General features: G+C 32.6%; 1 protein-coding gene across 1 annotated transcript in view; it reads right to left on the bottom strand.

Annotated features, from left to right (window-relative positions):
* LOC106881289 (neuroglian) overlaps positions 1-25,424 on the bottom strand; it is a 140,818-nt gene that overhangs the window by 114,030 nt on the left and 1,364 nt on the right. The gene's annotated exons all lie outside the window — the stretch shown is intronic.

Here is a 25,424-nt window from a genome sequence, read left to right on the forward strand (position 1 = left end):
AAAAATAATAATGATTACTACATCATTGAATAGTTTTGATGTTGGCATAAAAGAAAACAAGCAACAAGAACAAGTAAAAAATAAATAATAAAATAATTGGGATAAAGTTTCAATGTTTTTAGAATATATATATATATATATATATATATATATATATATATATTATCATCATTTTACAGATTTCCATGTTGTCATAAGTTGGCTGGGTTATTTCTGTCTGAGTCAGTTTCAGACTCACTGCATTCTGATTCTGAGACATGTCTTGCTTTTATGCTCTATTTTTGGCATGGTTTCAATGGTTCAATGGATTCTATGGATTCCTAACATTAAGTGCTTTACAGAGTCTAGAGAGTACATTTTATCGTGAGAGGTTGTATTATATCTGGTAAGATTTAAAGGTTCCTCTGTAGCTTGTGCTGCGTCCGTTCATTCTTTCATCAGTACCAAGAGGGTTGTCTTCTTTCTGGAACACTAAAGGAATCACTTCTCTATGCTGTCTGTATAGTCATTCTTGTCTTTCTTATACAACTGGGTGGGAAGAGAGTGAGGGTGAGGAGGTGACAAAAGAGTAAAAGAAGGATCAGTATGACAGGAATGAGAGGTAGAGAGAGGAGACAGTAAAGGAAGAGAGATAGAGAAAGAGGGTGAGAGACAGATAGATAGACAGATGATAGAGAGAGCAAAGGAGAGCGAGAGAGAGAGAGATACATGATTGTTTTTTTGAAAGAAATGGAACAGAATCAGCATTATGGAGGAAGAGTGACAGGTGATAGAAGAGGAAATAGTGAAGGTGTGATAGAGAGTGAGAGAGTGTAATGGATGTTGACAATGAATGGCAGAGGAGTATGTAAGAGAGAGAAAGAGGAAGTGATAGGCAGCAACATAAAATATTTGAAGGCCATTTTATAGAAGACAATATTTTGATAGCAATTTCTTTATGCTTTTTAGAAATTATTAAGCTTAGAAAATTGAATTTAACAGTTGGCTGTCTCATCTAATTATATTTTAGGTATAGATTACAAAGCTTTGTCTTCTTGCATTTTGTTACAAACCCCAAGAAAACTTTCTAAAATTTAAACCAACTAACATTTGAGTAATTTCCCTTGTGTTTCAAGAAACCAAATGTTTTAAAAATATTTTTTGTGATTATGATATTTTTAGTTAGTTAGGTTGTTCTAGTCTTTTGATTACTGTCAAACATTGACTGTAAAATCGTTTCTTCTGAGAGAGGTTCTAAAAATGAATTTTTAGATGAATCTTGAATCATAAAATTCAAAGATGAAATCCTAAATCTCTTCTTCTAAGATGAGTCTCAACTTTTTATATCATCAATAAAGAAATGAAAAGAAAACGGCTTCTTGCTAATCCAATTCTTTTCTGGTATTAAATATTGATTTTTTTCTTTCTATGTCAGAGGAATTTTAAGTCAGTGATTTTGAGATGTAATCAAGTGTTAAGACACCACTTTATGAAACAGAAGTGTGAGTGTGTGTGTTTGAGAGAGAGAGAGAGAGAGGGAGAGAGAGAGAGAGAGAGAGAGTGGGTGGGGAGAGAGAGAGATATGCATAAAATATGATATCAATATTTCAATATTTACAATAAATAAATAACAAGATTAATGAGAGCCAAATAAAAGTCTAGAAAGGATATTAAAATAGTTTAATCTGTATAACAAGAATAACCAATATATTGTCAACGTTCTGATAAATTGTCATTATCCTTAGTGATGCTATTGTAAAAGAATTTGGTGTGAGATTTTATGTGAATGTATAAGAAAATGATTTACAAAAGTAAACAGTCTTTCTGTGGGGCCTGGTAAACCAGTTTTGGTCTTCTGTCATGTATGTTCTATTGTATTTATGTTTCTAATAGCTTTTGGGAAAAACATGAGTAATACAACTTCCATTTTTTTTCTATAATTTTAGAAGTCAAAAAAAGAACCACACATAAGGAAGGAGTTATGGCATTTAGATGTTTTATTAATATCAGCTGTGTGCATGTGTATGTGCATGCAGGAAGGAGTGAGAGTGAAAGGGATGAGAAGAGAAAGATCACCAAATAAATTTTAAAGAACTGTCCAAGTGAATTCTTAGTGGGTAAAACAAGAAGAGAACTTCAATCTGCTTTTTAATTTATAATTTAATGTTTTTAAATAATTAAGTTGAAGGACCTCCAAGACCAGTGCATGAAAGGGAAGAGGCTATCTGACCCAAATGTTTGCAAAAGAGTGGACTTCACTACTGTCACTGAAGTACCTAGCAGTGTACATAATCCAAGTGACAGATTAAATCTACTACTGTCCACTGCAACTACAATGAATGAAGTCTCATGTGTCATCATAATTTAATGTTTGTCTTCCATGCTAGTATGGGTGGACAGTTTGACAGGATGGCTATGTTGAGCTTCAATGTCTGCTTTGGCATAGTTTCTATAACTGGATGCTTTTCCTAATGCCCTGAGTGCATTATTTTTTTGAGACACAGGCACTAGTGAGGTCACCAAATAACTTGCAAGACAAAGAAAAAGCCCCTCAACAGAGTGGGGTTGTAGTAGAGAGAGAGAGGGTGTCTTTATGCCAGGTGGTGAGAGGTTGAAGTATGATTGCTATCACTCTGTTGCTTATGACGATGAGGGTTCCAGTTGATCTGTTCAATGGAACAGTCTGCTCATAATATTAATGTGCAAGTGGCTGAGCATTCCATGTGACAAGGAATGTGACAAGGCTGGCCCTTTGAATTACAGGTACAATTCATTTTTGCTAGCTGAGTAGACTGGAGCAATATGAAATAAAGTGTCTTGCTCAAGGATACAATGCACCACTAGGAATCAAACTTATGACCTTATGATCATAAACTGAGTACCCTAATCACTAAACCATGTGCCTTCACTCTGAAGTATGATACAGGAACAGGCATAGGCGTCTTGCTGTAGAGGAGATACATAGCCAGCCAGCATTATATAAGGGTGCATGGGAGTAGCTGCAAGGAAAACAAAGATGGTGGTGATGAGGTGTCAGAGTGCATTTTCAAGATACAAAAAGGTAAGAGAATACAGACTACAAAAATGAAAGAAACTTGTTCCTTATCCAAACCAGTTTAGACCCTAGTGGTTATATTTCAGAGATCAAGTCACATTATCTATATTCTATTTAGTTTCTAATATTAGCTATCCCTCACTAATTTCTATTGAATTTTAGATATGTACATATGTGTGTGTGAGTGTATGTATGCAATTATCATACAATTCTTTGTAGGGTTAAATAATAACTTCATGGCTTTATAAATACTTCCTATATTTAGAAATATGAATAAACAAACAATACACATTATCATTTAGTTCATTCATTAAAACTTTATTTCATTTTATATGTTTCAAAATTTAATGCTGCACATTTATCTAATATTGTGTAGAATTAATACTGTTTGGTTTCAAGTCATTGTTGACTGAGGCTGTGTTCAAAGGTGCCTATGATCATTCTGTCTTATTTTCAGGTATAGAGTATACTCAGGTATAGGACTATATTATTAAATGTGTCCTTACTTTATTTTAGATGGTAGAGTATGATTTGCAGGAGATTTGGCTGCTTTTTCCAGCAGGTCAAGCAGCCACATAAAGTTTCATTGTTGACCTTTTTGAAGAAGTAAAATAGTGAAATGGATAAGGATTTGATCTCATTATTTATTATTTTCCTTTCCAGTTTATCTAGTAGGTTAACTGGTATCAGATTGTCCAGGAATATTATCTGTGATAAACAAGTGATCTAAGCAAGAGTATATTTATCTCCCATCTATTATATAAATACTAGAGACCCAAAATTTTGAACATACAGCAGTCAGCTATCAGAATATCTCTGGTTTTACCCCATGTTTAAAAAGAAAATCATCTTAATGAACTCTTAGCATTATTTTCTAAACCTAAAATAATTTGTTCTTTTTATCTTGTGTAACTGTACATTAGTGTGATAAATACTATTAGATTGGTACATAAAATAGTAGCTGTACAATATAAATGTAACTTCATCAGTTGTCTTGTTATCTCAAATAACTGGTTACATATATGGTACAATCAAAATTTAAAATTGAGGAGCATTTACATATTTATTGTGAACAGTAGGCAGGATATCTAATTGATGTCCAAGGACTTCAGTTCAACAATTTGTCATCAAAGTTGTTACTGTAGTAGTAGTAGTAGTAGTAGTAGTAGTAGTAGTAGTAGTAAAACCAGTAACCATAAAACCTAGTAGTTATAGAATGCAATGGTCATCAGAGGTTGTGAGAAGTCCTGCTGATATTGACAACTAAACTATAATAACATATAGCAGGAATAAGTGATGATTGAAATAATATTTCAACAATTGAAGATACATTTGGAATAGACAGAATATTTTGATAAGCTTATTTCAACAACTGTTCACATATTTAATACATATATAATTTAACAGAGGTAGTAGTAAACCTAATCAATTCAACAGCCTCTTTTTCAGCTTAAATTTGGAATTTCTCATTTTATTTGATATTAACCAGAAATACAAGTTTCCACTTTAACAGATCTAATAATGAAACTATAATTTGATATCAATAAATTTTCTCTTTTTCCAATATGTAGCTATTCTAAGTGTTATTGTGGGAACACATTTGGTAAGAACCAAATGCTTGAATATCTGACCGATATTTTCATGTAAATCAAAAACTCCCATTTTAAGTATTTGAAGTAATTTAAAATATTTGTTAAGATAAATTGGCATGATTTTTTGTTAGAAATAGCAGCCAAATCTCTTTAAAATTACACTCTACTCTCTTTTAAAAAAACAGGGATATATTGAATAATGAAGACGGGTACGCTACAAACTAAAATTTAGAATTGGATAAAGTAAAGAGAAAGTAACAAGGTTTCCATAGTCTACTTAAAATTATATTGACTGTTTCATCCACAATACTTTTTGGTAAATTAGATTACAACAAAACAAATGAAACAATAGCACCCTGCTCATACAGGTTTTTTAAAACTGTACAAAAAATATTTTATGAAAGATAATAGTTAATATCAATAAAACATGAGAACTTAACTCTTAAAACAAGCAAGGAAGCCATAATATATTACTGTCTATTATAATTCACTGTAATTTACTATTTCCATTATGTGAACAATATGTGTTCTTTCTCATTAATGACATGTCAAAGTTCTAACACATTTTAAATAGGTTGTAGAGTAACTAGATTAATGTAGTTTTAAAGAATAAATTTACATTCTTATATTTTTGAGAGGAACTGAATATCTGACTAGTTTAAACATGAGAATAAATCCAATTATTAGTAACCTTCAACATCTAATAACTTTGATCACTTGATATTTCCTCTATTTTAAAACCCTGAGTAATTCCATTTGAATATTTTGTGTTGAAATCTACACACTCAACACAGATGTACATCTTTGCTCATCGTTTTACATATTTAACACTAAAAATTATTCTAGTAACATTAGAAGGGTAAAATTTCTGAAATTCATTTTTCACATTAATTTGGGTGTGTGTCTAAATGCTTGTATGTGTGCTTGTGTATTCTATTTTATATTCATTTTTCTCTTTGTTATAGGTTAGATGCTTTTGCAAATGTCTGAATTTGCATAAATTTGTTCCTTAGGTATTTATGTCTAAATGCCTTTTCTAATGCCAAATACTCTCAATACTTTTGTAAAATGAATCCTTATTTTTTATCAATATGTGCTGTAGTCTACTGAAAGTTTCTTTATCTATATTTCTATCTTTGTATGGTTTTTAACTTTAATTATGCACTGACAAAAAGGAAAAAAAATCTACATTCTATACGACTGATAATTAATATTTAAGGCAGAAATTAAATTTTTGTAACATAAGGATTATAGTTTATTGAATCAATATCAGAAAATTAATAGTACTTATTTAAATCCTTCAGAAAAATTTGTACTCAGATTTTAACATTAACTAGGTACAACCATGTATAATAAGGTATTTAGTCTAGTGCCCTACTATTTAAATATAAATAGTTAGACATAACCAAATATTGTAAAGTATTTAATTTAGTGTCCTATGTTCTCAAAGTAGGAAACAATCAAATATTGTAAGGCAAGTCTAGTACCCTACTATTTTAACATAACTAAATGTAACCACATACTGTATGGCATTTAGTTCAGTGCATTATCATTTTAACATAGTTAGACACAATCATATACTGTAAGACATTTAGTCTTACTACTTGACTATGTTTACATAGACACAAACAAATATTGTAAGGCATTTAGTCTAGTGCCCTCCTATTTTAATGTATTTAAACATTTAGTCAGGTGCTACATTATTTGCACTAACTTGATTCCTTTAATGAATAATATTAATAGCATTTTTTTTTTAACTAAGTAGAGGCATGGTTGTGTGGTTAAGAAGTTTCCTTAGCAGCTATATGTTTGAGTTCAATACAATAGTATGACACCTTAAGCAAGCGTCTTCTACTATAGACTCAGGTTGGTCAAAGCATTGCAAATAAAATTTGGTAGACAGAAACTGTTTGGAAACTAGCTGGGACTTATGTTTCTGGATGATAGTCTTAATAATTTGTTGCTTAGGATACCTTTAAAGGAATTAACTCTGTTGGGCCAAGTCTCAAGTATGAGGACAACTTGTTCCCTTCTTACTAATCTTGGAAGCTCTGAAATAAAGATCACGGGCATAGCTCCATCCTCAATATATATATATATATATATATATATATATATATATATATATATATAATACAAAGAATATATATGCATGTATACACACATATATGTACATACTTACATCTACATGTGTATATAAATGCATATCAGGGTACAGGACGTTAGAACAGTGAACTACAGACAACGGAATGAACACACAGGAAAACATATATATATATATATATATATATATATAAACAACCTAGAACTTTGATCTAGAAGTATGCTGAAATACTTATAGCTGTCTTTTGATGAAGTCATGTTTGTCTCTTTGTCAATTCAAGGAGCATATTCACAACTAGTTAGGTACACATTTTTTGGGAAGTCATTTACTGCCCTCATCACAGTCTCTTGTCACATTGTCTTATGTTCACTGATCTTTACCAAGTCACTCTCTGTTACATATTCACCAATCTCTATCTAGTCACTCTCTATCTCATGTTCACTTTCTGTTACATGTTCAGTGATCTCTATGATATCTTTACAAAAGGAGAGACAATGAATTAATGAAGAAAATAGACAAAATTTAAATAAAACTGTGGAAACACTAAAAAGAATACACACACCCACATATGCATACACAGACATACACTCATGTGCGACACAAGGATTTATAGAGCTTGTAGTATTAAATAGAAAGAGGTTTTTGAACATGAATAACAGACAAGTGCAAGTAGCTTTCCTAAAGATTAGATACTTATACCAAGTTGAACAAATCTATTATATATAAAATTAAGCATCTTACCAAGCGATAAAACAAAATATCTGCAGTGAATATATCTCAGTTATGTTTTGAGTATAAAACTATGAATGAACTTTCAAAACATCTCAGACTAAAAGGTCACACTATAGGCTAGGTATAGGCAACCTATTTATTGCTGTGTGCCTTAAATCAAGTCCATCACAAAAGTAATAATTCAACAAACATTATATGTAATACTGAAAGCACTAACATGTAATGTCAAGAAGTTCATAAAAATTTAATCAAGACAATGTGAAGTGAATGAGAGAGAAAGAAATGCTATTGCTTATGCAGAGCTGAAGTTAAAGATTGCTAAAAAAATTTTAGTAAAAAGCTGTGTTTATATAATAATGATTTTACACATGCCATACAAATAGTCACAATATTGGGCTACAAGTAATCCAAATACCACACACCACCCACGCCTGCTTATAGATAATGTGATCTATGCAGAATGATCAACATCTATACAGACATTGATTTTGAAATTAGAGAAATAATTACAAATATGTTTTCCCCAGAACTGGAATGAAATACATTAATGTAACATACAAAAAAAAGTATTAATAATATTCTACAATTCTGCAATTGTTAATAATCTAACAGGCACAGAAAGGTATTAAGCCTGATTATTCATTTGAAAAACAACTTTTATATTATTGATAAAGCTTACCTTGTACATATAATTAGAATGCAGTTTTGAAAATGGGTTCCCCCAAAAATTATATAATTTAGACATTTTTGTGTAAATACTCACACACACACATCAATAGTGCAAATTAAAATAAAATAATGAGGTTGAGAAATATTTAAAAAATAACTTAGATGTGTAAACAAACAAAAAAAAAAAAAAATTTGAATGCTCTGCTTTTGTACTCTTTGTTGAAGAGTGTGTGATGAGCTGTACATTGCCGCCAATTTGTTGTTGTGGATGTTGAATCATGCATGACCTACACTATTTTGAATGTAGTCAATTTATGAATGAAAGTGCCCTACTATTAACACTGCGATGACTGTTCCTGTTGACAAACTACTACAATTTCGAGTGCTTTTTGAATCACAGTCACACTTCTCAGTTCAACTTTCTCACTATCTTAAGATTTTATTTCAGCCCTCCCCCTGTATTTTTTATTTTAACAAGCCACATGCTGAGATGATGCTACAAGTCATCCCGAATTACAAACTGAGACAGCATGTATTATTTTACCAATACAGTAATCATCAACATAACAATATGTCAACAAGCTTTCAGTAAATAGATTAGTTACAGAGCCAATATCTTTATGCACAACTAGCAGATTCATTCAAAATCATTTTATTTATTTAATTGCTTTAACACAAATTTAATTTATTTTTCTCTTGAAACCAGTTGATGGCTGATATTTTTGAAATATTTGCATCACAACAGCATTTGAATATATCAGTATCACTTTTGTTCTTCAGTTTTACAACTATCTTTGAAAGCTATCATGAGGTGGAATGGGTATGTAAATTTTATATTTGTACATGAATTGCATTTTATATTTTTCTCTGCATCACAATAATCTTCCTGATATTTGTGAGAAATGTTTTATTTTTAACTTGCTGACTTTGGGAATAGACATTTCCAACCCATCTATATGGAAATCAGACCATAACTTTGTCCAACCCATGCCAACATGAGCAATGGACATTAAATTAGGACAAAAGTTTAAAAGCTTGTTTCTGTGTTGTATGCAATATTAGACTAGTTACATCACAACTTATTGTTAAAAACCATCATGTCACCGGTCCTGAAGATACATTTTCCAACTATTATGCAAACACACACCAACCACAAATCACAGCCAAATTTCCTCAAATCACACCAAAAAAGGAAGGATGCATTAGACAATATAGCCCTAGACATATAAAAAAAGTGAGGTCACTGTTAGAATGTACTTGATCATAGGCATGCTCAATTAGGGCTAACCCAAGGTTAAACAACAACAACATTACTCAAGAGAATATGTAATAGAGCTTCATCTTCAAGTAGCTATGAAGATTCTGTTGAATTTTAGTTCTCCCAAGATGAACAGATTAAAATATAATTTTTTAGTAAGTTAAAGCAATATATATATATATCTCACAAAAAATAGCTTACTGGATAGAATGATGGAATTCCAAATCGAAATCTAGTAGAATTCTAATGTATTCAAAATACAGAAATAAAGCTACATAAAACTTATATGCTCTAGACTAATGGGATTATAAACATTTCTGTATCTAAAAGAAATTGTATTGTTTGCGAGAAATTGTTATAATCATTATTCATTCATTTTTTACCTCCGTTTTTTTTCCATACTAGCATGAGTTAGGTGAATGATTTATTGAGGCATTATTTTACAGCTGGAAGCCCTTCCCATTTATACAATTCTTATCTGTATTTCAAGAAAGTGGGTGAGCAATTTAATAATGAAGTGACAAGAATGGCACCACTCACAGTCAGTGGCTTTCATAGATTCCATATATAAATAAACACACACACACACACACATAAAACAAGTTTCCTTCAGTTTCCATCTATCAAATCTATTTACAAAGCTTTGATTGACCTAGGACTATGCTGAGACTAAACCCAAAAACCATGTGAGTGGAAAGTGAACTTCTCTACCACATAACCATTAGGAATTATAATTTAAATATTATTATTTTCAACAAATATCATTATTTTCAACAAAGTAAGCTTGTAGTATTGTTAGCATGCCAAGGATAATACTTTGTGACATTTTGTCTGTCTTTACATTCTGAGTTCAAATTCTGCTGAAGTCAACTTTGCCTCTCATCCTTTTGGGATCAATAAAATAAGTACCAGTTGAGTACCAGAGTTCATTTAATTGACTTAGCCCCTCCTCCAAACCTGCTGGCCTTGTGCCAAAATTTGAAACCCATATCTTCGGCAAATAAATTTTGATTATTATTTCATTTTAGTGACAATAAAACTGAGATTTAATAAAATAAATAGAGTCCCAGTTTAATTTATAACACTTTCCAACTGAGCATTAAACATAGTTTTATTTGATGCTAAGAACAGAATTTTTCTATAGAAATAAAATAAACATGAATTTGAATATGATAAATTTATGTTAATTTTATTTGAATAGTGAAACATACTTAAAATCTTGAATTATGTATAAAATCTTGTTATACATAATTGAAAACAATGAACTGTAATCGTAAAATATTGAAACCACAGGTAAGAATTTACACTGCTTTTGCATACACACACACACACACATACATATATACACACACACACACATATATACGTACATACACACACACATTCATATAGATTTGTTCATCCTCTTCTCTATATGGCTATCATGGAGGTGTTTGAGGCATTGTTTTACAACTGGATGCTCATCCTGCCACTAATTATTACCTGTTTTACAAGAAAGGGATATCTTATTTCACACTCCTCCAAAGGTGCAAAGTGAGTGACTTCCAGAGTGCAAATGTACACTCACACATAGATGCACAAGTGTACACACACATTCACACCCACACCACACACTCAGTATCCCCCACTCCATAGGTTTCTTTCAGTTTCTGTCAATGAAATTCATTTACAAGGCTTTGGTAGATGCTTACCTAGTGTATTGTACAGTGGGACTGAACCTGAAACCATGTGGTCAGGAAACAAACAGTTTGACTATATACCTATATCTATCCATCTATCATGTGTCTATCTATTTCAAAGAAAGAGAAAAAAAAAGAGAGAAAAAGAAAGAGAAAGAGAGAAAAACAAAGAGAAAGAGAGAATAGAAACTGAAAATTCATCTAAATGTTGTTCTATATTGTTTCACAGAAGTTGGGGAGGATAATCAACATAAACATACAAAGTTGCTATAGAACATTGTTCTTGGAGTACGCACACACACACACACACACACACAAGCATCTAAGACTGTATGTTTATATACATACATATACATATAAGTATGTATTATTTGTATTTGTAAATATGTATGTATGAAGTGTACATGTATACACAAGTACACTTGAAAGATTAGTGACATTAATTCATTGAGAAATAAGTGAAAAAATGATGTCAGTTCACTTGTGCATATATACTGTAAAACTAGAGGGAAGTCAAGGCATAGACCAAATAATTTCAATACACACACATACACACATGGTCATATGTGTATGTGTGTACAAGAGAGAAAGAGTGAGAAAGAGTACATAGATGAGAAAGCAGTACTCAATACATATACAAAAGCGGTGAGCTTGTAGAAACGTTAGTGCGCCTGGTGAAATGCTTAGTGGTATTTCGCCTGTGTTTATATTCCAGGTGCAGGAGTGGCTGTGTGGTAAGTAGCTTGTTTACCAACCACATGGTTCCGGTTCAGTCCCACTGCGTGGCACCTTGGGCAAGTGTCTTCTACTATAGCCTCGGGTCGACCAAAGCCTTGTGAGTGGATTTGGTAGACGGAAACTGAAAGAAGCTTGTCGTATATATGTTTGTATGTATGTGTGTCTGTGTTTGTCCCCCCAACATCACTTAACAACCGTTGTGGGTGTATTTATGTCCCCGTAACTTAGCGGTTTGGCAAAAGAGACCGATAGAATAAGTACTAGGCTTACAAAGAATAAGTCCTGGGGTTGATTTGCTTGACTAAAGGCGATGCTCCAGCATGGCCACAGTCAAATGACTGAAACAAGTAAAAGAGATACCATATTCTGTTCACAGCTGAATCTTTACTCCACACTATTCAGTACTTCCAGCACAATATTATCGAATTAGTATTTCATTTACTGGTCCCAGAAAAAATAAAAGCTTTCAAACTTTAAAACTCTTGTACTTAATATATCAAGCAGCACTACAATCTATCAGAGAAGATAGCTCAAATATAAGTTCATTTATTTATGAATACAGTGTTTATTATTAGATAGAACAGTAGTATCAAGCATACATATATTAGTTATCATATTAGTTTCCTCTCAATCTTTAGCAAATCAAATAATTAAGATCAAGATACTCTCAATATTAGTGATTATAAATATATATTTGTTATAGAATTTAACTTACCATTCATCAACTGATGGATGATGGTAACATTACACAAAAATATTAAAGCTAAACTCAATGCTCTAACAGAATAATTTCAATTAGCTTTGGCTTTCTGATCAATAATCATAATTTTCCTTATTAATTTATTACAATACTAAACTTAAAAATCTTAGAAACATTTTAATAATCAAACAGTGTTTTGTTCAATTATAGCTTTGAAACATTTCAGTCATGCTTTTTACAACTGTAGATTTAAGTAGCTAAGAGTGAGTTTAGATCTCCATAGAATTCTTAAGTTCTGAAGTGAATAATGCTGAGTTCTGTTTTGTATTGTAACAAGCCAACCGAAATCTTTGGAAAAGTAATTCATTATTATCTGTCTAATCTAGATGGAGTTGTTAATTTGAAATGTTTGTCTGTCAGTGCTTATTCAACACTTACATAATGACTCAATATATCAGACTAAACATCGAGAATTGAAACTTTAACCTTAACACCAAGGAAATGAGGACAAGATATATTTTATTTGAGTTTGTGAATAGATTTTTAAAAACGTTCTAAAATGTATATATTTATGGAAAATTGGTTAACTATTCAATAAACACTTTAAAAATATGTTTTAAGTAAATAGCTAACTGCTTTGAGTTTCTGAAATTGTATTTGTACCGGAAAGGAAGTAAAAGATTAATACTTATAGACAAAGAATGGTTAAAGATTGGTTACTGTCTTCAACTCATGATTTACTGTTAAAATTCAGAATTCAAAGAAAAAGTAATGGTTTTTGAGCCTCAACTGAAATTTAAACTAGAGGAGTCCAATTCTACAAGCAATTAAATGGTTGCTAACCCATATAAATTCTAATTTGAAAAAAAAACTGCTCTCCAAATGCAAGCATTAAAAAAACATTACCCCATCATAAAAAAAGCAACAAAAACAAAATTTAAAAACAACAGAAGTTTTTAAATATTTAACACTCAAAATGGCAATGAAGAAAGTGTTCTTGTTGAGTAACAAAGGAATTTATTATATTAAATTGTCTATTTTTTCCTGTTCAACACATTAAACAAGACTTACACTGATTATGTTAAATTTCCTTTTCTTCTGCTAGTGACTATCAACCAGATCTACCATTTTATAAGAAAACTTTAACCTTTCATACCATTTTTTAAATCTTCACATGAAGTGCTATTTATTTGAAAGCGCATCCTTGATTTACTTTTCCTGATAACGACCATGTTACTTTACTCATCAATGGATTTCTAAGAACAATTCTTTTTAGTAAGACTACACAACTCTGTAAGAACCCAGCTTTTACTGGGAATCTGTCAAACTCAATCTCTTATTTAACTATAGCACTATTTATCTATTCACTTTACAATCATAGCACTTTTCTGAAATTATAGAATTTATCTAGATTATCCATAGAGGTAAACAATATCATTTAAATCTTGAGGAGTTTCATGAAAACACAGTTATGTCTCATCATTCAATAATGCTTCAAACAATTGAATGATGTATTCTGAAAAAGGCCAACTACCAACAAATATAGCAGCCAGTTACTCCTCAAATTACACCTTTCCATTGTAAAATACAAAGAGCACATTAGATCATGTAGTCTTAGTAATTTCTAAAAATATAGATGGTCATAACTGGAACACATTTAATTACAGGTCACCAGATATATTTTGACAATGAAGTAGAATTTTGCTTCTTCCTGCATCTGAACAAATACATGTGCCATCTAAATGAATTCTCTGTAAGTCAATATAAATTCTTTTCATGCTTTTTGCAACTGGAACATCTTCTCTGTACACTGGCTCCCTTTTGTGGCACTTAGTGTTGAGGTGACAATTGACTTTATTCCTAAAAATGCATTCCTGTTGGTATATCATCATGTTGTTTATGGCCATTTTATTGTGATTAAATATCTGGGACCCTATGCTACTTAGACAGCTATAATTTACTTCCACAGAATTATTATTGAGCATTTTGTGATATCCATGGCTTGTAATGAAGTAGGTATTAAAGTTTGTGTGTGTGTGTGTATATATATATAATCTTTGGTTAGAGATTGATTTCATCAGCTATGTACACTCTCTTTGCAAGAAGAAAAATGAGAGTGTCTGTTGTTGTTTAGTCCCAGATCTACTCTGATTAAGCATTTATTTGTTCAGATATAAGAAGAAGCAAAATTCTACCTAATTTTCAAAATATGTCTGGCAACTGAAAAATCAAGGAATTGAAGATACTCCAGTCTAGTGAAGTACAGCTGCAAATACAATGGATATAGCAGTAATGGGTATAGCAAATACAGTGGGTATAGCAGTAAAGTTACTGTAAAGTTAAAGATGTTGATTCAACCCACTAATATTTGAAATAGGAAGAAACCTTCTTTTCTTGTTTGCACACTAGGAAATTTAAGCTGAAAACTTTTAAGCATTTTCCTGTCCTACATGCATTTCAAAATAAAATTGGTTAAACACCTAAGCCCCTCCAGAATAGGATCCAGTAATCTTAACATCTATGTTCAAGCATATCTTCTCTTCCCTCCATACATGCCTATGTTTCTTTACACCTTGCTTCAATCCAAACTCTTTGTTCCACAATCTCTTTTTTTCCTCTCACTTCTCCTTCTGCAATCCTCAAATTTTCTTTCCTCACTCCTATAAAGTCTGTCCAGACTTTATAGGAGTGGTTCTACAAAGTGCAATTATATCTGCTATCACAAGGTGTTTTTACAAACTGGTACATGTGCATTCAAAGTCTGACATGAACACTATTAGTTATAATTTGTTGAATAGATCAAGAGAATAGGAGCTTAGTACCTGACATCACTGGAATTTTAATTGGACTCTATATTACAATTGGGTGGGGGAAAAATTATATACATTTCTTTTAACTAACAAACAGAACCCTTATTGCATTACCTTGCTTGGTTTCAGAATCATCAAGTTATCTATATTCTTGAGTTTAACAAGAGGGATTCTATCTGTTGTAGAATACTGCATTTATATTCAGCCTTTTTGCAATGATTATAACGAACCCATTCATTACATGTATATTTACCTTTGAAAATGTTAGGTCCAGTCTGCTAAACAAACTCATGCTACTGCATACATCGATTAAAGATGAGCTAGAAAAGCATACATTCTATGGATTTCTTTTTTGGTCTTACTTTGTGGTCTGTACTTCTATATAACAAGATGATGAAAGTCACAGGCTATACTGTGAACAATCTACAGAGATAGGTGAAAGCTTGGGGAAGATTAGCATTTCAAATGATTCTAGTTTGGTAACATATTATCTTGAAACTTCTTTGTATCGGTCCTAAATTTACTACCAGCAAAAAAAATTTATATACTCTGAATTCAGAAGAACCAGCAGCAACACTAATATGAGAACCATTTCTCTCTCAATGTCTTTTCCTGATGGACTCAGTAATCTTTTTTCTTGTGCCAAATTTTTGTATTTTTATACCAATCTTTTTGTATTTTTGTACCAATCTTTTTTCTTGTGCCAAATTTTTGTATTTTTATATTCTTTTATTTAAGGAGGCTGGTAAGCTCCCTTGCAAACTTGAACACTCAGGAGTTATTTCTTTTGTCTTAAATATAGAAAACTCTTGTTTTAATACCTGTGGTAATGCATGATCGAAACAAAAAACAAGACTTGTGCTGCTATATGCTAATTTAACATTGTTTTGATGTTTATTTCACTAAGGCAACCCAATGAACTGTGTAGTTCCAATGTAACAAAAGTATTATTTGTTAACAGTACTGGTTTCAGCAAATCCAAATACACACACATAAGTGTTTTTTCCTATCAGATAAAAAGAAGCTTCCAAATGGTGAACTTTTCATCTTCCTATGACGTAAAAACTTATCCAAAGATGTGAACTTCACTGTATAATTTTTGCTAATACAGACTACATCAGTTTCCATGGATTCTATTTTTATTAAATATATTTACACACAGACAAGTCTACTGTATCATTATTGTTATTACTATTTTACTGATCTTTACTCCTTCCCACTTTTCAGTCTCTCATGTCTTCTTGCAACTAATATCCAGCCGCATTTCCAGCTCTCCTGTTCCCACACACTTCTACTTGTCTCCTATCTTGAGGGTCCACCTTAACACTTATCACCACTATTTTTATTTCTTCCCAGCTCATTCAGGCTACTTTCACTTTCTCTGCTATGAGTAGCGATGAAACAACTCTATACTTTAACCCCTCATCCATAACATAAAGCTGCCTCCCCCATTACTGTAGTCCCATTCAACTGAAGAGAGTCTTCATCTTGCAGGTTGCATGGTGACCTTACCAGTGTATGTTCCATGAAAAATGCACCCAGTACATCCTGTAAAAATGGTTGACATTAGGAAAGGCAGCCAGCCATAGAAATCATTCCAAAGCAAACACAGGAGCATAATTCAGTTTTTCAAATCCACTGGATCCAGTCAAACAGTCCAACCCATGCTAGCATGGAACACAGATGTTAAATGATGATGATGGTGATATATTATAAAAGCTTGCTCATTATATTACTAGTGTTACAAGAATGGTAAGTCTATTCCTCTTAAAGTTTATTCAGTATCTAATCTTTTTCCTGTAGCATTTATTGCCTTACATTAAAAATCCCTTGTCTGAACATGTTCCACCCACTTATATATCTACACACACATGCATATATGAGGAAATTATCAACCACACCTCTTTCAAATCTCAGCAAACTAATAAATCTAACCTTTTCTCTTCAAATGACATTCGCAACAATGCTGTTAATATTTCAGTAACCATTTTGTAGTATTTAATTATGTCCTCTCACATTCAGAGTTCAAATCCCACTGATGTTGACTTTGCCTTTTATTTCACTATGGAAAAAAAAAAAAATTCCTGTGATGCCTAGAATCTATTAAAATGACTATACTCTGGGATCACTCCACCCACTAGATAATATGTATTCAGTCTTGTACAGAAGTTAAAATTCATTAGTATATTTCCTAAAGGCAGAATCAGTAGAGTGGGTATCAAAATGCCTGACACAACCCTTTATATCTTGAGCTAAATCCTGCCATGGTTGACTTTACTTTTCAGTCTCTCATAGTAGAACAATTATCAAGTACACAAGTCAATTTATATGACTAACTCTCTTTCAACAAAAATGAGTGTCTTGTGTTAATATCAGAAAGGGTTATTATTTTATAACCTTCAATATCTCTCTCCATTACTTTCCTTTAGCCAGGAAAGGGCAAACAGTGTGTCTCTCTGGTGGCTAAACAACTGAAGACACTTTCCTTTTTATCTAAGCCCTCTTTAATTTCTTCAACTCTATCTGGAAAAGGAGAAGATAGAGAGAGCGATACTGCCCATCAATGAATTTGCTGAAAGGTGATTGGGCATAATGAAAATGGTCCTTGTAAATGAGCCTGCCCTCAACATGCACCTGTAAAGCAGAGAACACAGCTGAAAGAGAGTATTTGCTCATGGCATTAAGGATAAACTAGGAATTATTGAGTTGACCTCCGTCCCTGGGACATTTCATTTCATTTCATTTATTTCTATACTGTTGTTTTCCAACTTACCGCCTATTGGGGTTGAGAAATATTGTCTCCTGGGATTGAAATATATATTATTAGGAAACATGTTTTTTTGTTCAATAGTGTGTTTGGTTAGTTTGCCTCAATTTCTGTATATGAGGACCAACATGCCGATATTATAATCATGTTATTTTCTTAGAGAATATTTTTAATATTAAAGACTTGTAGATGGAGCATAATTTATTGACCAATTTCTATTTAAGACAGAGGTAAAAAAATTAGCTTGTGAAATCTATAGGAGTTAACAGCATACAATTTGCATTATGACTGGTGAATGACTAATTTGTTGAATTCTGATTAGATTAGTCTGTACATTGGTCTATTAATGTTATTAGCAATAAGCTTTGCTGTTTGGAAATTAATCACCCGGCGCAGAACATAAAACCTAACCAAAATGTTTTTGCTTAAATTCCTTGTATAAACTGACTTTTCATATGTCAGAGAAAGAATGGTGAGGAAACAAACTCTCTGTCTTTCAGGGAGACTGTAACTGATAAATTTTGATTAAATGTAATGTAGGTAATAAACCTTTTAAAGAAGTTCTTACAACGCAAAAGGGAGTTTTACGAGAGAGAACGTGAAAGAGGAAGAGAAATTAGGCGAATGACTGTATGCAGCAGCAGCAACAATAACGGTTGCAGGTGGTATCCACAGCTACAGGTCTTGGAGAGGGAACAGAAATCTTATGGAATCTGAAACTGGATAATAGCTTTGACAAATAAAAATAAAGAAACAAAACAGCCTAGAACAGTAACAAAAATAATAAAGAAATCCGAACGAAATGAATGCAGTGTAAAATAATATGGTAATGTAAATGGAGGAGGGAGTGGCTTGTATCGGGATTTGACTACTACACCTCTACAAATGTAGTAATAAAAAAATGAAAAAGAAAATTAAGATATGACGGCAGCTGGGTAAAACAGTTGTGATGTGAATGTAGAGAAATAGGGAGAATAAAGAAGATTAGTGAATAATAGGAGTGACTGATGTAATTGAAGAATTCGTATAGTGAAAGGGAGTGGAACAGAAAGAAAAGTAACAGCAAATCGAGTGTGCTGCAGTCATTACAAATGTCGACAACAACATTATTGATGACGATGATGATGGTGACGATAATGATGACCATGCAGGCAAATAACCATGCTTTCAATGGAATTTTCGGTAGGTTTTTATCGACAAGCCCGTATGAATCATTTTTATCGAATAGCTTTCATCGTCACTGTCGTTATTTTTATTATGAATAAGACAAGCTGCAGGATATTAATATCTCGTTTCATTTCATGCTTGCAACCAATGCGATTAAAACTCCGAAACGGCAATGGTAGTGGTAGTAATAGTAGCAGTAGTAAAGTTATCTCGAAGGCATTGTGATACAGGTTGGCTTTTATCCTGTTACACAAAATTATCATGAATACTGTTAATGTTGGTAACACCCCCCCCCCAGCCATAATATATATTGTAGATGTGTGAGGAGAAATAACTGACAGTTTGATGGAAAATAAAATAAAAGCACATTTATTACATCACCGAATAAAAGAATATCTGATTAAGCGAGTAACTTTGATGGTTGTTTGAAGATATAGTTTATACGAGTAATATGATAGCTTACTACTCGTCTTGGAGAATTTTAAGTCACACACATAGAGCAGACGGCTAGGTGTTCTAATGTTTAATTTTCGCTCTTCTCTTGATATACAATATACATTAATAACAGATTTCATAATTTGGCTGGAACTGTAAGAAAACGGTATCCAGGTTAGAATAACCATCACACGAAAAAAACATTTCACGTGGTAAACACGCAAAAGACAGTGTCATTACACACACACACACACACATCGACCAAAGTATAAAATTAAAACGATTCACATCGTTAGAGAATATCTTTCAGTGTGATGTTATATTATCAAAAATTGTTGAAGTGGAAAATTGAAATAAGAACGCGATTGGAAGGGAATTTTTTAAGGCGAAACATATTTAATAATTACTGGCAGGTAGAATCGTTAGAGCATCGGACATTTGAGTTCAAATCCCACCGAAGTCAAATTTGCCTCTCATCCATCCGGGCTCAATAAGATAAAGTACCAGTCTAGTACTGGAATGGATATAATCAACTAATCCCGCTCTCCATATTTCTGGCCTTGTGCCCATGCTAGAAAATTATTATTATGAAAGGCGGAAAAAAAAGGCAAAAAAAAAAAAAATGGCCTTATTCCAGAATAAGAAATCCTCCTCATCATCAACGTCAATGCAATCCACAGTCACCAGCATCACCATCACTACCCATCAGCACAATCGTCATCATTACAACCACCATCATTACCACCACCACTATCACCATCATCGTTATCAATCGTCTAATTTGCACTGCTCGCTTATGCATACGAGCAACAATTGCCGCCTGGTTATATTTTACTCCCGTTCGATATTATAAAACTCATAAAGGGGACGAAACAACAACCGCCGCAACAGAAGCAAACCCTAGTTGTTAGTCTAATGATGAAAGGAGTTCGATAACTTGAACATGCGAGGCGCAATGTCATTTCTAATTGATAGGTCGGTCGCTCTGACTACGGTACACACCAGTACACACCGATATAGATGCAGCAAATTCTCTTAGACGTATAATGCTAACGAACTAAAAATATTTGACTGACGTTAGTAAAATATACCAAATTAAATCTAGCAATGTTTTACACTACCTTACTAGATTTTTTTATGCAGTACACAGGTACGCTTATACATATATATATATATACTGTGAGAGTGAGAGAGAGAGAAAGAGAGAGGGTACACAAGTATATCAGAAAGACGAGAATTATAAAACTGAATAATAGATCATGTCGATTTTCGACCAACTCTTCCGCTTTCTATCGATTTTCATACAATGCAGTATAGTAGTTGTTCTACTAGTCTCTCTCTCTCTCTCTCTCTCTCTTTTACTACTACTACTACTACTACTACTAATAATAATTTTAGTTGCACCTGTAGTATTAGTAGTATGGCACATGAAAACATTAAAACAAAAACAGAATCGAATTTATAAACTTTCACTCTGTATCTATCCCTTTTCCCTACTTAAATATTACACTGATGATTTAGTAGAATTTAATGTAAATTTTCATAGAATCACGCACCTCTATAATACTCACACATTGAAATTGTTTAATATGTTAAATGAGTATTATTTTTCAAATACTTACAAAGAGAGTTGATTAAAAATTACATACAGAATAATGAATAACAATATATATAATTTTAAAATATATATAATTTTAAAAATCGATCAAATATAAAATGAAAGCGACATTAACCATGAGAATTTCAAAGATTAATTTAAATCACACATTCCAAGAACACACAAGAGAGAGCATTATAATTTTTGATTAAAATTACTTATAATGCTACCACTTTTGAAAAATAATAATTTGGTATTTTTGTATGGTTGATAGTTTTACTGCATGAAGCAAGATTTGTTACCATGCCAACATCTTGAAATGAATATGAAGGTAGTGGGAGCATACCCCACATTTTTGAGAGTATATTACTATATGTAACCACACCTTCATCAGCAAACATTCTTTTTTATACCGCTTGAAATAACAATTGCAAACAAACGTTTCTTAGAAATTATGGCTTAAATTATGAAAGGGTTTTCGGTAAAACGAAATAAATAAAACGAAAAAGAAAAGAATGAGAAATACGTGACACACACACACACACACACACACACACACACACACACACACAATCACGGCAATGAAGACAACACAGGAGGGACAAGTTTTAACAAATCGTATATTAGTTTAACACTTAAAAAAAAGGAAAACGTCTTGACGTTTCGGACGCTTGCCATTCATCAGAAGGAAGAAAAATAAAGGAGAGCGAATGAGAAAACAGAGGGAGAAAATAGAAAGAAATGTGAAGAGAAAAAGAGAAAGAAAAAGAGGGCAGATGAAAGAAGTGGGGTCGTTGCGGGAGATTAGCTGCAGTATAGGAGATATTGAAAAAAAAAAGGCTGTATAAGCGTTGACAATATATATTATGAAGGCAATAAAGAGGCGCACACATATTTCCTATAGATGAAACTTCAAATATCTGACACCGAGTTTCATGTCACCGTTATTCGAATGAAATCGGAAGAATGAAACAAGAAACGTGAAACAGTCACGAAATTCGAAGTTGCAGCTTTGATTAGTATATTTTGACACTCTACAATTCAGTATCTAGTACTTGTTTTTTTTTCACCTTCTTTACGCTGAAGCTTAATACACACACATTACATACATATTTACATATCCATCTGTATAACACACACATCTATACACATATGTACGTACAGATATTTACACACACGCACACACACACACACATACACTCAAATATATACATACAATATCAGCTAACTCTCCCCCGAACCACACTAAGGTTTTAGAAATGGACACATCAGAGAATATAGTCCAGAACATATCTTAAAACGAGATTGTCACAACTAGAATATCGGTTATCGAATCGAATGACTAGGGGTTAAATAACAGCACCAACGTGTATGCACGCATATACATTTAATGTGTGTGTACACGTATATACAGATATATATATATATATATATATATATACATACACGCACGCACACACACTGTACTCTCATACATATATGCGTGTTTGTAGCTGATATATAATGTGAATAGAGTCGATGGATTAACCATGATGGGTGAACGGTATGTTTTGGGTGAGGTAAGCCAAAAAAAAAAAAAAGATTTAATATTGAAAGCAATATTTTGGGACGGATAGATGCAATGACTGAGCTGTGTGTTGACAGGTGATTGATGCTGCATTGCAGACCTAGTCAACCCATGTCAGCTGGTAAAAAAAATAAAAAAATAAATAACGTACACTAAGGCGATATTGATGATGATGATGGTGGTGGTGAGAATGAAGGGGAGGATGATAAATAGACAGTGATGAAAGAAGACAGACTTACAAATGAATGGAAATATGTAGAAAGGATATATTGAGACATAAAAATGTGCGTAGATTGAAATATACACAGATAGACAAATAGATAGATATAAATAAATAGTTCATATGTAGAGAACGATAGACAGCGACAGAAGTGCAACATTTGTATACGTATTGAGAATAGGTAGGTTAATACAAAGAGAGATAAACAAATATAGACATATGGATAGGTAGATATATAGATAAATAGGAACACTGAAACAAACATAGATGAAAGAGAGAGGGAGAGAGGGGGAGTAAGAGAGATCGATAACATACACTTTCTCCCACACACACGATGGAGGCGAAAGAAATGAATTACAATAGGGAGTATCTAGAGCAAAACGAATACGAAGGGAAAGAGTAAGAAAGAATAGAAAGAATAGTGAGTGTGTGTTGCAAGGTGGGAGGGGGAGTGAAGATGGTAGAAAATATTATTTCACGACCTGACATGAATAAAGTAAAACCTAGTAGCAGTAGTTTCAGTAATTTTATAATCAAAGTGAATATACACGTAGTAGTAGTAGTAGTAGTAGTAGTAGTAGTTTGGCCCCCCCAAAATCTGCCTCGGATACAGTAAGACATATAATTTTCTTTTCTTACTTCAGCCATAGAATATCCAATATCATATACAATGCATCCATAATTTTTAAGACGGAAGGGTGTGATTTCAAGAAAATTTGGCTGCTCTTTCGAGCAGGTCTAGCGATCGCGTCGAGGTCCTTATGTTGGAGATGATATAAGATAGTGGCAGTCGTTGAGAATAGCAACAGCATCAAATACTAAAGATTAATGACATCAGATAGTAATAATAATAATAATAATAATAATAATAATAATAACAATAATAATAATAATAATAATAATAATACTAATGATAATTGATAATCATAATGACGATGATGTCTTAATTTGCTAATCACATAATGTTGTTTCCATCCACCACTAGTGGAATTACGAGTTCACTTCTCTATTTACAGGGGTGTAGAAAAAACGGGAGGCCTTGTGACAGTCATAACTTTCCTGAGGGTATCAAAGCGCGACAGTTCGAAATACCGAATGTGACAGTTCGATAAACCGAGTCTTTTTATAGAACTCGGTTGGAATAGCAGAATCGTTAGTACGTCGGACATGTCTACGAGTATTTTGTTACGGCCCTTTATGATCAGAGATCAAATCCCACCAAGATCAACTTTGCCTTTCATTCTTCCAGAATCGATGAAATAGAGTACCAGTCAAATGTATTCTTTTAATGTATCCTAGAAGAGATAAGCAGTTATACAACTGAAAGGTCCAAATTTGGTAACCATGATTATCACACATCTCTCTCTCTCTCTACACACACACAAATATATATATATATATATATATATATATATATATATATATATATGTGAGTGTTGTGTGACTAACTAAAACTACATTGATGAATGTGATGATACTGGCGAAATTTATTTTTAAAAGAAGAGATATAATCGATACATTGAAAGAAGAGGCGACACATTTGAGGAAGGGGTGTCATCGTGCACTTCGTCGAGACTTGAACTCAGAACGTAAAAATTACTAAATACTACTAGACATTTTGTCCGATGCCCAACCAATTCAACATCGATAATGAACTTCTGTTCACTTCACTGACTGCTCCTCATCTGCTTGACCAGAAAGTGATTGGAAATCGGAACAATGAACAATATACAAAATACATGGTTAACCTCTAGCTTTTGAGGACCTCACTTTCCTATTTGGGAAACAGGATAGATATCGACCCCCAGTACACAACTGGTACTTCATTTTAAAGACTCCGGGAGAAGGAGGGCAAATTTGAGCTTTGCAGGATTTGAACTCAGATCTCAGAATGTAAAGAGCCAGAGCAAACTACCTCAAGACATTTTGTCCGACCTTGATGACTCTATTGAAAAATAATTGATGATGACGGAGATGTTGATGATAACGATGACAGTGAGATAACGGAGACAGTGATGACAGTGGTAAGAGGCATGATGATGATGATGATGTCAGTGTGATCATGCTGTGCTGGTGACAAATGTGATGCGTGAATGATAAATGTGATAATGCTGTAGTGTGTTATTGATAATGTATATATGCAAGTGTGTATATGTACGTATGCATGCATATATATAGACACGTGGAAAATAAAGGTACAAACATTAAAACATTCTTTATATCACTTCCCATATATAATGTAACTGCTACATGTTGATTGTAGTTTCTTTTTTAGACTAACATGCATTATATACCTATAGGTATTCATTCATATATGTGTGCATATATATATATATATATATATATATATATATA

This window comes from Octopus bimaculoides, chromosome 5 (genome assembly GCF_001194135.2).
Source record: "Octopus bimaculoides isolate UCB-OBI-ISO-001 chromosome 5, ASM119413v2, whole genome shotgun sequence".
In the NCBI taxonomy this organism is placed as follows: domain Eukaryota; kingdom Metazoa; phylum Mollusca; class Cephalopoda; order Octopoda; family Octopodidae; genus Octopus; species Octopus bimaculoides.